This window comes from Hevea brasiliensis, chromosome 2, assembly GCF_030052815.1.
Source record: "Hevea brasiliensis isolate MT/VB/25A 57/8 chromosome 2, ASM3005281v1, whole genome shotgun sequence".
Lineage (NCBI taxonomy): Eukaryota > Viridiplantae > Streptophyta > Magnoliopsida > Malpighiales > Euphorbiaceae > Hevea > Hevea brasiliensis.
In genome coordinates, this window is record NC_079494.1 from 47,296,780 (window position 1) to 47,311,045 (window position 14,266).

Sequence of the window (14,266 nt, forward strand, 5' to 3'; positions counted from 1 at the left end):
TCTTCTCTTCATCTTCCTTGCCGTGAACCTCCTCCATAGCCAAACCATTTTCAAGCTTTCAAAACTTGATTTTCACTCACTTCTACCCAACAAAACCCTAACCTAGCAACACAAAAAAGTGTTTTTGCATCTTGGAGATTCTTTTGGGAACAAAAAGAAAAGGAAAACAAGAATTCTAGCAAGTGGGAAATCTCACTCCATAGAGGTTAGTGACCTAAACCTTGAATTTCGCTTTAAATTCATGTTTAAGAACTATAAATGTGTGCAAATGAGAAAGAAATTTGATGAAATACCATTGGTATGCTAACCCTAAATTTTGGCAGCCATGGATAGGGTAATATGGTGCTAATTTTTAGGGAGCTAACATGCTAGTATGGCTGCCCTTAATGTGTATCTCATAAGTGAATTGATAAATGCAATGATAATGCATGGTTTTGTAATGTTGAGTTAGGGTTTGGGGTGGAAAAATGAGACTTTGACATTGTAATGATGGAAGTAGGTTTTAATGGTCAATTAGTGACCATTTGGTATTATTTGAATAAAAAATGAAGTGCATTGTGTAGTGAGATTAGAGCTTGGTGTGGCTGCCCTTGGTGACCTATAGAATTGGACATGAGTCCAGCAGGTTTGGGCAGCAATAACTTGAATTGTAGAGGTTCAATTGGTGAAAAGCCAATTGGACATGAAACTAGACACATAATGGCACAACTTTGGTGGAGAAACCATGCCCAGAAAACCAAAGTAAGTTGACCAAAAGTTTTCCCTAATCCGGGTGACCTACAGTTTGCCTGGGCAAAATAACCAAATGAACAGTATTTGGTCATTTAGCCATAACTTAGTGTAGAAAGGTCCAATTGACCTAAAATTTTACAAGAAACAAGCTGAGATATAGACCAACAACTTTCATGAATAAATATAACCAAAATTATGACCAGAACATATTCAAAAAGTGAGTTGCAGTCATTATTTCTAACACTGTAGATTTGGTTAGTCCAGAAATTGTGGACAAAATTTTAATCCGGCCAGTTGTGGTTTTTGGGCCATAACTTGAGCTACAAAACTCCAAATGGAGTGATTCAAAAAAGGAAATTCAACTAGACAAAATAAGGAACAACTTTTATGTTGATCATTTTGCTACTGCAAAAGTGACCAATGGAACAGTAAAAACAAAGCATAAAAACTGAAAATTCTGCCCAATTAACATTAAGCTTAGAAATGGTATTGGCAACCAATACCAACAAATTTTGAATGCAAAATGTGGTATGTTGGGAGTATTAAAACCAATGTACCTATTTTCTATGCAAAAGTCAACATTTTAGTTGACAAATGAAATGAATAGTAACATTCAAACATGAAATTCAAAAATTGTGAAATTTAAAAGTGTAATATGCCCTAGTATACCTAACAAGATTGGTTTGGATAGCTTGGCATGCCAATAGGGTTCTGTTAGTAGTACTACATATGGCTTCATGCCATTCTATGTTTCATGGCTTCCCATGCCATTCTGTGACATAATAGCATTTGGTTATGTTATTTGAGTTGATATACTTGGGTTTTAACCCTAATAAATATTACAGCTTATTAGTTGTTCTGTTGCACACCGGGAGACACAATGTGACCGATGGTGTGATGGTCTGAGGTACTTAGTACCAAGTGTTAGTTTACCCGTTTATCTAGTCCAGTAAACTAGTATGGTTTACTCGGGCAATGATAATAAATTTTTTACCAAATTTTAATCGAATAATACTACAATAAATACCAGAAATTAAATCTACTAAAAAATGAAATCATACATTCTGCATAATTATTTTATTTTATTTTATTTTTTATTGTCACCACTAAGCAGATTTGCTTAGCGCGTCGCTTTTTCCACGCGCAGGTACTGGAGACCTAGTTGGGGAGCCCAACAGACATCAGACAGGGTGAGTCTTCAAAGCTGCATCCGGGGTCCAGAGTCGCCTCACATCTGCACTGCATATGGTAGGACATTAGGATTTTGGGTAGCATTTTATATTTTGCATTTTGTATTAGTTTTGGATTGTAACTATAAACTCTTGTAATTATGTAATAATGTAAATATATGAAGTTTCATGTTTTTGAAATTTTCTGTATAATGTATGTTGATAAATGAAATGTTGAAAAATATGAATGTGCTTTCAATGATGATGTGAACAGAAAAGAAAAATTTCTGAAAATAGTATTGAGATTTTGAGATTCAGTTGAGATATGTATGAATAATGGAGTTTGGATTTGGAAATTATATTGGAAGTGTTTTTAAGCAGGTTCAGAAGAACTATTTTTCCAATTTATAGCCGGCACTCTGCCGGATTTTCTATAAAATTTGCGGAAAAATTCAGATTTATAAAAAATTGAAAATAAATGAATTAAAAGGGATAAATTGTAATAGAAACATGAATTGGTGCTCTGGCACACTAAGTGGCATATCTTGCTCGGCTACACTGTAGACGGGTAAGGGGTGTCACACAACCTATCCAAACTATTCAACTAGGCAAACTAGGGCACATTATAAATTAATTGTTTAATTCTTCAATTTTTAGAGTTTACTAACTATTATGTAATTCATAAGTCAATGCATGTGTTGACCTTTTTAGGTACTATGGATAAGTTGTTTCTAGCCTCAATATGTCACATATTGTAATTCAATATGCTGCCAATATAGTGCAATTTACCATTTTTACAAGTTGGCATTCATTGCCAAATTGCTTCAAGTATCATTGTATGTAAATGTCAAATTCTCAATTTTTGGTATGCTAGATTAGTCTAGCTTAAAATCCTATTTCTCTTGGTTTTTAGCTTCTGGTCAAAGAAGCAAAATTGTAGCTCTATGTCTTATTGCACGCGGGGCAAATTTCAGATTATTCTGAGTTGTATAGACCAAGATATGGTTAATTTACTAAAGCTGGACAGATTGCACCTTTAGTGCAAAATTTGGTCAATTTTAGGTCACTTTTAGTCCTGGTAGTTTTGGTACCCGAAATTGTGCAAGCTATTTGACTTAGTTCTGGTCATTTCTGGGCTTTGGTGTCTTCATAAGAAATGTAGCTCTATATCTAAGCTATCCATGGTAGAAATTTCAGGTCAATTGGACTTGTTTTGAGTGAGTTATGATCATCCTAATGATTACTGTTCATATAGTCAAAAATCTGGGTTGCAAGGTTGCTATTCCGGATTTGGTCATTTTTAAGGTTAGTTTCTAGGCAGAATTTTAGCAACATTTCTACATGAAAGTTGGCCTATTTGGTGTCTAGTTTCACCCCCCATTGGCCTCATACCAATTGGGTTTGCAGTTTAGCACTTATGACCTAATTTAGGTACTGCCATCAATACACAACCTGCACAAAACACATACACTTCCAATTTGATATTCCTTCTCCTCCTCATTACTTCAATATTCAATCAATGACACTTCCATATATATATTATACACAATTCTAGTAACAATTTTGGGTAGAACATTCAAGTGCTCAATGCACACAATTCACTATTAATCAACAATAATTTCCATCCATTAGAGGTAAGAAAAACTCAAATACAACACATAATCATGGCTACCGAAAATGGACCATTTCATTTCTCAAGATTTTCTTCATTTCTCTTCACCAAAATACTCACCTCAACCTAAACACAAGGTTTACTAAAGCAAGAGAGAGGTTTTGGACACTTACCACTTTTGAAGCTTATCAAAACTTCACCAAATCTTGTTTTTCTTGTTGCCAATATCTTTCTCATGGTAAGTAGGCAAGCTTTAATGAAGGAACTAAGTAGAAATGGTGGCTTGATCATGCACCCATGGAGGTTGCATGTGGGGCGGCCATGGTGATTTCCATGGTGAATTTCTCTTGACTAGTTTTTCTCTCAATGTTGAAGATGGTGATTCTGCCCACAAATGGCTTAGATAGGTGTCCAAGGGTTTGAGTTAGTGGAGCACTAACTTTAAGCTAAATGTTTAATTATTTCAAGTTCCATTATTTACACATTTATCTTCCCTTTTTCACTATTTACATAATGTGTCACAATTTAATTTTTCATGATATTTTCTAAGTGCAATATCATTTATTCTTAATGGACATTGAGGTCAAAAGGCAACTCTAGGTGTCAAATGACCAAAATACCCCACTTCGGGTTATATTCCAAATTTTTCGGTAACACCGATTTTTATCTGTTTCTCAATTTTTCGTTTTTCTTTGTATTAATTTATTAAAATTTTTTTTTTGATATTTCTAGTGTCAATTACATTTCAATAAACCTTTATTTATGTCTCAAAATTAAATTCCGAGGGTTCCTCGCGGTCCTGGGTCGAATGACCTTCCAGTGCGGTCACCCATCATGTCATTGCTTAACTTAGCTTCATTTTCTCTCTTATACTTTTCTTTGATTTTTCTTGTATTTTATTTTTATCTATTTCATCATTATATGCCTATTCACTATCACCGAAGTGTAGTTCCAGACATCCTGACTTGCTTGGACTGTTATTTGGCCACTAGAGCAATAGAACATACAGAACACATACAATGGGGATGTTACATATTCAGAGTCTTGCTTCCAGAGGTTCACAACCAGTTAGTAGAGGAAGAGGCAGAGGTAGAGGCATTACTTTTAGCAGTCAGGGTACTGTTGGTCAGTCAACATAAGGAAGTGCTTCAGCCAGAGTTTATACAATGAGACAGTGAGAAGAGGCTGAGACTTCTGACATTGTAGCCGGTATATTCTCTATCTCTAATCAAGAAGTATTTGTGTTGTTTGATCTGGGTTCAACCCACTCATATGTTAGTGCTAGCATAGTCAGTTCACTTGCTATTCCGTGTGTCAAAATGGGTTTTGAAGTGTTAGTAACTAGTCCATTAGGACAAGAGGTTCGAGTCAATAGAATCTATAGAGACTGTCCTTTAGTGATCCAAGGATATGTTTTTCTGTCAAATTTGATTGAAATGCCCTTCAGAGATTATGATATTATCTTGGGCATGCATTGGTTAACCAGGCATCACGTCATGATTGACTGTAGACTGAAGATAGTCACTTTTTGTCTCTCTCTATATAGTGATGTGGTAATACATGGGGAGAGGCATTTACTACCATCAAACATCATTTCGGCTGTACTGGCCAGAAGGATGATCAGAAAGGGGTGTGAAGCATACTTGGCACATGTGATAGACACCCAAGTGGGGAGACTAGTACTAAGGGACATCCCTACAGTATGTGACTTTCCGGATGTGTTTCCTGATGAATTGCCAGGATTACCTCCAGAAAGAGAGGTGCAGTTTGAGATTGATGTTATGCCTGGTGTAGACCCAATCTCTATAACACCATATAGAATGGCACCTGCAGAATTGAAAGAGTTGAAAGTGCAGTTGCAAGAGTTACTTGATAAGGGCTTTATCCGGCCTAGTGTGTCACCTTGGGGAGCGCCAGTGCTGTTTGTTAAGAAGAAGGATGGCACTCTTCGCTTATGTATTGACTATCGGAAGTTGAATAAGGTGACAATCAAGAATAGATATCCATTGCCCCGCATTGATGACTTGTTTGATCAGTTGAGGGGTGCTGCTGTGTTCTCCAAAATTGACCTGAGATCAGGTTATTATCAGCTGAAAGTATAAGAGTAGAGTATTCCTAAAACTGCCTTTAGAACCCGCTATGGCCATTATGAGTTATTGGTTATGCCATTCGGGTTAACTAATGCTCCGGCTGCTTTTATGGATCTGATGAACACTATCTTTAGACCATACCTCAACCAGTTTATTGTGGTATTGATAGATGATATATTGGTCTATTTGAGGAGTGTAGAAGAGCATGATAGACATCTGCGGATTGTACTACAGACTTTGAGGGAGAAACAGCTATACGCTAAATTATCGAAGTGTGAATTTTGGCTGAAGGAAATATCCTTCTTGGGGCATATAGTATTAGTAGAGGGCATCAAGGTAGATCCAAGTAAGATAGAAGCTGTCCTTAATTGGAGGCCACCCAGAAATATCATAGAGATTCATAGTTTTCTGGGTTTAGCTGGATACTACCGTCGTTTTGTGAAGGGATTTTCTATGTTGGCATCTCCATTGACTAAGCTACTTCGAAAGGATGTGAAATTTCAGTGGACGGATAAATGTCAATAGAGTTTTGATGAATTGAATAGGTGTTTAATTGAGGCTCTAGTCCTAACTTTACGTACTCCGGGTAAAGAATACACAGTTTACAGTGATGCTTCTCACAATGGGTTAGGCTGTGTATTGATGCAAGATCGAAATATCATTGCCTATGCATCACGCCAGCTGAAACCGTATGAGAGGAATTATCCGACACATGACTTGGAGCTTGCAGCTATAGTGTTCGCTCTTAAGATCTGGAGACACTATTTGTATGCGGAGAAGTGCTACATCTACACAGATCATAAGAGTTTGAAGTATTTAGGCACCCAGAAAGAGTTGAATTTGAGACAGAGGAGATGGTTAGAGTTGATAAAAGACTATGATTGTCTGATATCAGCCAGGGAAAGCTAATGTTGTGGCTGATGCCTTAAGTCGCAAGACTATGGCAAGTTTACGGGTTACTCCTTTGTCTATGGTACATGAGTTGAGATCATTACATGCCAGCTTAGAGATTAATAATGAGGGACAGACAACAGTTGCATGGACAGCCAGTGTTGATTCATCAGATCAAAATGGCTGCTCATAATGATGAAAAGTATCAGAAACTATTGGAAGAAGTCAGACAGGGCAAGAAACTAGAATTCTCAATAAGAGATGATGGCCTACTATTACACCAGGGCAGAATGTGTGTTCCTAATGATGTTGATTTGAGAAAGATCATTTTGAAGGAAGCACATGAGTCTCCTTTTGCCATGCACTCCGATGGCACAAAAATGTATAGAGGGTTAAAAGTGCATTACTGGTGGATGGGTATGAAAAGAGATGTGGCAGAGTTTGTTTCCAAATGCCTAACTTGTCACACCCTACCCCTCCGTACGGCATAACATGATCCCGTAGTATACCTAATGAATTACCAACTTCGTCTACTGATAACCCATTAAATATACTACAAGGGATTTTAAACCTTTTCTTACTTCTTTTTATAGTGGTGAGCACTATTTGCAGGTGTTAAATTTTTTTTTTTTTTTTACTGAAGTGAAACCAGATAATACATTTGAAGAATTAATAATTTCTATAAAAATTTTAGCAGAGTGCCATTTGTATTTTGAATAAAACAGTTCTTCAAAAATCTGTAAAAAAGTACTTCAATTATTTTGTTCAATCCCCAAACTCCAATATACAATCAACACAATAAGTTTCTCAAAAATTGTCAACTCAAACCCACAATAATTTTCCAGTGTTTTCAAAAGCTGAGACAAAAGAATATATCACAATATTTACAAACCAAAATAATTTACAAATTTAGTTTACAACTTTAATGTACAATTTTAATTTACAACTGCTCAAAACCAAGAACAATATATATATACAGTGAACATACATTACAATACAAAATGCAAAATATGGTATACTCAATATACCCGATGATCTCTCAGTGTAGTACTAGCAGCCTAGTCTACTGCATTGTCAGTCTGTCTACCTGCGACAACAATGAAAAGCTATCACTGAGTAAAATTTACTCAGTGGTGCACAATAACAATTTGAAATGCTATATATAAATCTTTTATTGACAATTCACAAATCAAATAATTCACAATTCCATTTCACAATTTACAAAGTTCATATAACACAAATTTGATTAAATAATTGAATAACACAGTTTTGCCAATTAATAACACCATTTGATCAAATAACTGAATAATACAGTTTTGCTAATCAATAACATCATTTGATCAAATAACTGAATAATACAGTTGTAACATCCTCATTTTAGCTAGTCCGTACAGTCTACTGTTCCGGTGACCAGTGTCGGTTCGGACGGCTAGAACATTCAGAAAAATATTTAAACTAAAGTGAAGAACCAAAAATTAACTCAAATAATTAATAAGAAAAAAAATTTAGGAAAAATTATAAAATAATTTTTGGGACTCCATAGAGGTTCTTATGGCATTAGAATGCCAAGAAAATACTTAGAAAAAATTTTCAATCGGTATAGATAATTTTGGCCCATTAAGCCAAACGGAGGGCATTTTGGTCATTTTGTCTTCAGAGATGATTTTTGGGCCAACTTGTCCAGTTAAATAAATAATTTATATAACATAAAATATATATAAATATTATCAAAAATTTAATTGTAATTAAATAGACAAGAAATGGAGAGAAAATGAAAGAAAATGGATTTATGGCATTATCATGATGTCATTAAAACTCACCCAACCAACCCAATCTTGACACATGGCATAAACATATATAAAAGAGGTATAATGGGCTGGAAAACAAACAAAAAAATCAGAACCTCTTCCTTCTTCTTCTCCTTGACGTCAACTCTCCTTCCCTAACCCTCCATGAATAAGCTTTTTCAAGCTTGATTTTCCCTAGCTTTCTTCCACCAAAAACCCTAATTGTCAATACAAAAACTTGCTCTTTCATCTTGGTGAAGCTTTGGGCAGCAAAATTTTGAAGAAAAACTGAAGTTTTGCAAGACCCAATCTTAGTTTCAAAGAGGTTAGTGACCCAACCCTAATTTTTTTACTTTGAATACATGTTTAGGGACTTGAATGAGTGTAAATTTCAAAGGAAATTTGTTAAAAACCACTTATATGCTATCCCATATTTTTTGGCAGCCATGGTTAGGGTTTGATTGTGTTAAGCTTAATGAAGTTAAAAGACCATCATGGCAGCCCACAATATGTACCCACTAAGTGTATTGAAGAAATGCAAGTTAAATGTATGATTTGAGATGTTAGGGTTAGGGTTTGGGTATAAAATGGAGACTTTGATCATGTAATGGTTAAAGTGAGTTTTAATGGTCAATTAGTGACCATTTGGATATGTGTAAACAAGAAATGAAGTGGTTTGTGTAGTGGGAATTGAGATTAGTGTGGCTGCCCATGGTGACCTGCAGAATTGGACATGAGTCCAACAGGTTTGGGCAGCCATAACTTGAATTGTAGAGGTTCAATTAGTGCAAGGCCAATTGGACATGAAACTAGACACATAATGGCACAACTTTGGTAATGGAACCATGCCTATAAAACCAAACCAAGTGGACCAAAAGCTTGCCTTAATCCGGGTGACCTGCAGTCTGTTTCTGCAAAATGACCAAATGAACAGTAATTGTTCATTTGGCTATAACTCAATGTAGAAAGGTCCAATTGACCTGAAATTTTATCAGAAACAAGCTGAGATATAGACCAACAATTTCATGAAGAAACCTAACCCAAATTATGATCATAACCTATCCAACTAGTGAGTTGCAGTCACTGTTCACTGCACTATAGATATGGTCAGTCCAGAAAAATTTCAATCCGGCCAGTTATGGTTTTTGGACCATAACTTAAGCTACAAAACTCCAAATGGAGTGATTCAAAAAAATAAATTCAACTAGACAAAATAAGGAATAACTTTCATGTTGATCATTTTGCCAAATTCCCACTGAAAAAATGACTAATGGAACAGTAAAAATGAAGTATGAAAACTGAAAATTTTGCTTAATTAACATAAAGCTTAGAAATGGTATTGGCAACCAATACCAACAAATTTTGAATGCAAAATGTGGTATGTTGGGAGTATTAAAACCAATGTACCTATTATCTATGCAAAAGTCAACATTTTGGTTGACTAATGAAGTGAATAGTAACACCAAAACTTGAAATTCAAAAATTCAAAAACTCAAAAGTGTAAAATGCCCTAGTATACCTAACAAGATTGGTTTGGATAGCTTGGCATGCCAATAGGGTTTTGTTAGCAGTACTGCAAGTGGCTTCATGCCATTCTGTGTTTCATGGCTTTCCCATGCCATTCTGTGAAATAATAGCCTTTGGCTATGTTATTTGAGTTGATATACTTGGGTTTTAACCCTGATCATTATTACAGCTTATTAGCTGTTCTGTTGCACACCAGGAGACACAATGTGACCGATGGTGTGATGGTCCAAGGTATTTAGTACCCAGTGTCAATTTACCCATTTATCTAGTCCAGTCAACTAGTATGGGTTACTCGGGCAATGATAATAGACCTTACCAAAGTTTAATCAAATAATAATGAAATTAATATCAGAAGTTAAGTCTACCAAAAATGTAAACACACATTCTGCATATTTGTTTCATTTTATGTTATTTTATATTATTTTATATTGCCACCACTAAGCAGAATTGCTTAGCGCGTCGCTTTTACCACGTGCAGGTACTGGAGACCTAGCTGGGGAGCCTAGCAGACATCAGACGGGGTGACTCTTCAGAGCTGCATCCGGGGTCCGGAGTCACCTCACATCTGCACTGCATATGGTAGGATATTAGGATTATAGGTGGCCCTTTTGTATTTTGCATTTTGTATTAGTTTGGATTGTCACTCTAAACTCCTATAATTATGTATTAATGTAAATATATGAAATTTCATATTATTGAGGTTTTCTGCATTATGTATGTTGAAAAATGAAATGTTGAGAATTATTTGTGAATATGCTTCAAATGATGAAGTGAACAGAAAAGTTTTAAAAATAGTATTGTAATTTGAGATTGAGATTTTAAGATTGACTTGAATGTGTATAATGGAGTTTGAATTTGGAAATTATTTTGGAAGTGTTTTTAAACAGGTTCAGAAGAAACTGTTTTTCCAATTTACAGTCGGCACTCTACCAGATTTTCTATAAAATTTGCGGATAAATTCAGATTTATCAAAATTGAAAATAAATGAATTATAAAGGGATAAATTGTAATAGGAATATAAATTGGTGCTCCGGCATACTAAGTGGCATAACTTGCTCGGCTACACTGTAGATGGGTAAGGGGTGTCACAGCAGTGTTGCCAATCAATAACACAATTTGATCAAATAACTGAATAACACAATTTAGGCCATGACACAATTTTTCTGCACATGCCATGTTGTACACCACGACAAGACACACTCACCCCAATAATCAAAATCAATGAGGGAGGAAGCTAGCTAAATAATGAGTACTCATCTACACTCACCTCAGACTAACAAGTAAAAGAGGGAGGAACATAATCACACTCACCCCAGACTGATAAGTCAAAGAGGGAGGAATATAATAACAGTATCATGCCAAGTGTGAATCAAAACAATTCCAAATCATAATATTTCATACAATTCCCAAATCACATTTTATCTCAAAATTTCCATTTGCAAAGTACGCAACACAATAATTTCCAATTAAGATTCACAAGGCCAAAACAATAAAAAATTATTCATAACTCATTTCTCTAAATAAATTTTCTGGTAAAAGCAGTGAATATAAAAAGTATTGTGCACGGACACAATTTAAAACTATAATGTTCAATTAAAATTTTAAGTAGAAAATGAGAAATCAAAATTATTGCGCACAAACATAATTTAAAATAATAACATACAAATAATCATAATTTATTTCAATTGAAAAATTCAAAAGAAATAACTATTGTGCGCAAACCTCTGATATATGCCTCTTGGCCCTGACTCAGTGTTCCTTATGCTTCTCAATATCCTTTTCAACTGAAACACAACAATTTAAAGTGTTTCAGTACTCAATAAATTTATTTCTAACAATAAAATCTAATATTTAAATTTTCTTGGTACTATTCCCTTCAATTCATTTCATTAGTCAACCTATAATATTGACCATTGATGCACTCTAAGTGAGTCAATTCTAATGTTACCAATATGTTACATTTCATAGCCTTTTAGTGTTGGTACATGTTACCAAATTCATTTTCAAGTATATTGCATTTTATTGCAATTTGCCGGATTTCGGTATACTAATTTGACCTAGCAGGATGACCTAGTTTCCTCGATTTTCGTATTTCGGTCCAAACTACAAACTTGTAGGTATATGTCTTATTACACGGGGGCAAAATTTCAGGTCATTCTAAGTTGTGTAGACCAAGTTATGGTCAATTTACCAATGCTGGACAGAATGTACCAAAATGGTAACTTTAGGTCATTTTTAGGTCACTTTTGGTTCAGCCAGTTTTGGTACCCAAAATTGTGCAAGCTATTTAACTTGCTTATGGTCATTTCTGGGTGTTGGTGTCTTCATAAGAATTGTAGACATATGTCTAAACTATTCATGGTAAAAATTTCAGGTCAATTGGACCGTTTTGAGTGAGTTATGGCCAAAACACCAACTACTACCCAAATGGTCAATTTTCAGGCTTTCAATTCACTAATCCGGATTTGGTCATTTTTCAAGTTACCTTCTAGGGAGAATTTTGGTAAGCTTCCTTCATGAAAGTTGGCATATTTTGTACCTAGTTTCACCTCCAATTGGTCTCATACCAATTGGAGTCATACATTTTCATGTATAACCTAAAATGTATACTGTTTTTACTAACCATACTTTGCATTGTAAATTGGCACTTCTAATGAACACCATTCACATTTCATTTTGGTCAATTGTCCAACCACAACCCAATTTGTTAATTTGTCCGGCAACAACTCAGTTTAATGAAATGAAATGTCCAACAATACTCAATTCACTTAAACATCCAACAGCTATTCTATTTAAGTAAATATCTATTACATTCAATTCAATGAAATCAATATCCAACTCTTATACAAACCTTCAAACCCTAATCCATTGATCAAAACCACTAATGTACATTCCATTAACTCATAATCAACATTAATCTACATGAAATTAAAGCTCTCTTACATACATCAAAACTGCCCAATTACACATACACTTCTCTCATTTTCAATTCACAACCTCACTTCACATACACACTTCAAACTATACCTATGGTAATCAAACTCTTATGCATTTAAATACTCTAATCAACATCATTCCCCAACAAATACATGTAAAAACAAACTAACTCCTTTAATCACCATGGCTGCCAAAATTGAAGTCCACCAATTACCATCCAATTCTTCAAATTTCTCCATAAATCAACTCATTACAACATTAACTCAAAGATTAATTAAGAAAGGGAAGGAAAATTGACACTAACCTTGACTTGAGCTTGACAAAACTTCACCAAATCCTCTCCTTCTTGCTGCATATCTCTTTCCCATGTTGTGTAGACAAACTTTGGTGAAGAAATCAAGTGGAAAAGGGGCTCACTTCATGCTTGCATGGAGGTTAGGAAGCTTTGGCCATGGTGTTTCCATGGTGGATTCAATTCAGCTGGTGAGAGTGAGGTTGAAGAAGAAGAAGTTTCTGCCCATTTCCACTTTGATATATCTCTTTTTTTTTTTTAAGGATAGTGGAGCACTAACCAATAATTTAATGTTTAATGATTTAAAGTTTCCCTAATTTTCACATTTAGCTCAATTCTTTCACTATTTACATAATGTATCACCATTTAATTTTTTCATAACATTTCTAAGTATAATATCATTTATTTTTAATGGACATTGAGGTCAAAAGGCAACTCCAGGTGTCAAATGACCAAAATGCCCCACTTCGGGTTATATTCCCGATTTTTCGATAACACCGATTTTTGTCTGTTTCTCGATTTTTCGTTTTTCTTTGTACTAATTATTTAATTTTTCTTTGATATTTCTAATGACATTTATACTTCAATAGATGTTTATTAAAGTCCTAAAAATATTTATTAGGGTTCCCCATGGTCCAAGGCTAGTTAACGGTCCACGCCGTAACTTCTCGGTGCGGTCACCCATCGCTATGGTTCTCGGCTCGTTTAACTTGTTTACATTTCATTGCTATTATTTTTCCTTTATTTTTCTTATATTTTCTTTTCTTATATTTCATTATTCTATGTCTCCTCACTAATATTTAAATATAGTTCTAGGCATTCTAGCTATCTGGACAGACACTGGTCACTGGAGTAGTAGAACGCACTACTGAACATAGGGGTGTTACATAACTTGTCAGCAAGTGAAGGCAGAGCATCAAGTACCCGTTGGGTTGTTACATCCACTACCAGTACCAGAATGGAAATGGGAGAGAATAACGATGGATTTTGTGATGGGACTTCCGAGGACACAGAAGAGTCATGATGCAGTTGGGGTCATTATTGACAGACTAACCAAGTTTGCTCATTTTCTGCCAGTTCGGATGGACTACAGTTTATAAAGGTTGGCCAAGTTGTGCATTGATGAGATAGTAAGACTGCATAGAGTGCTAGTATCCATTGTATCAGACAGAGATCCCAGGTTCACTTCTAGATTCTGGGGTAGTCTTCAGAGAGCCTTAGGAACTAGA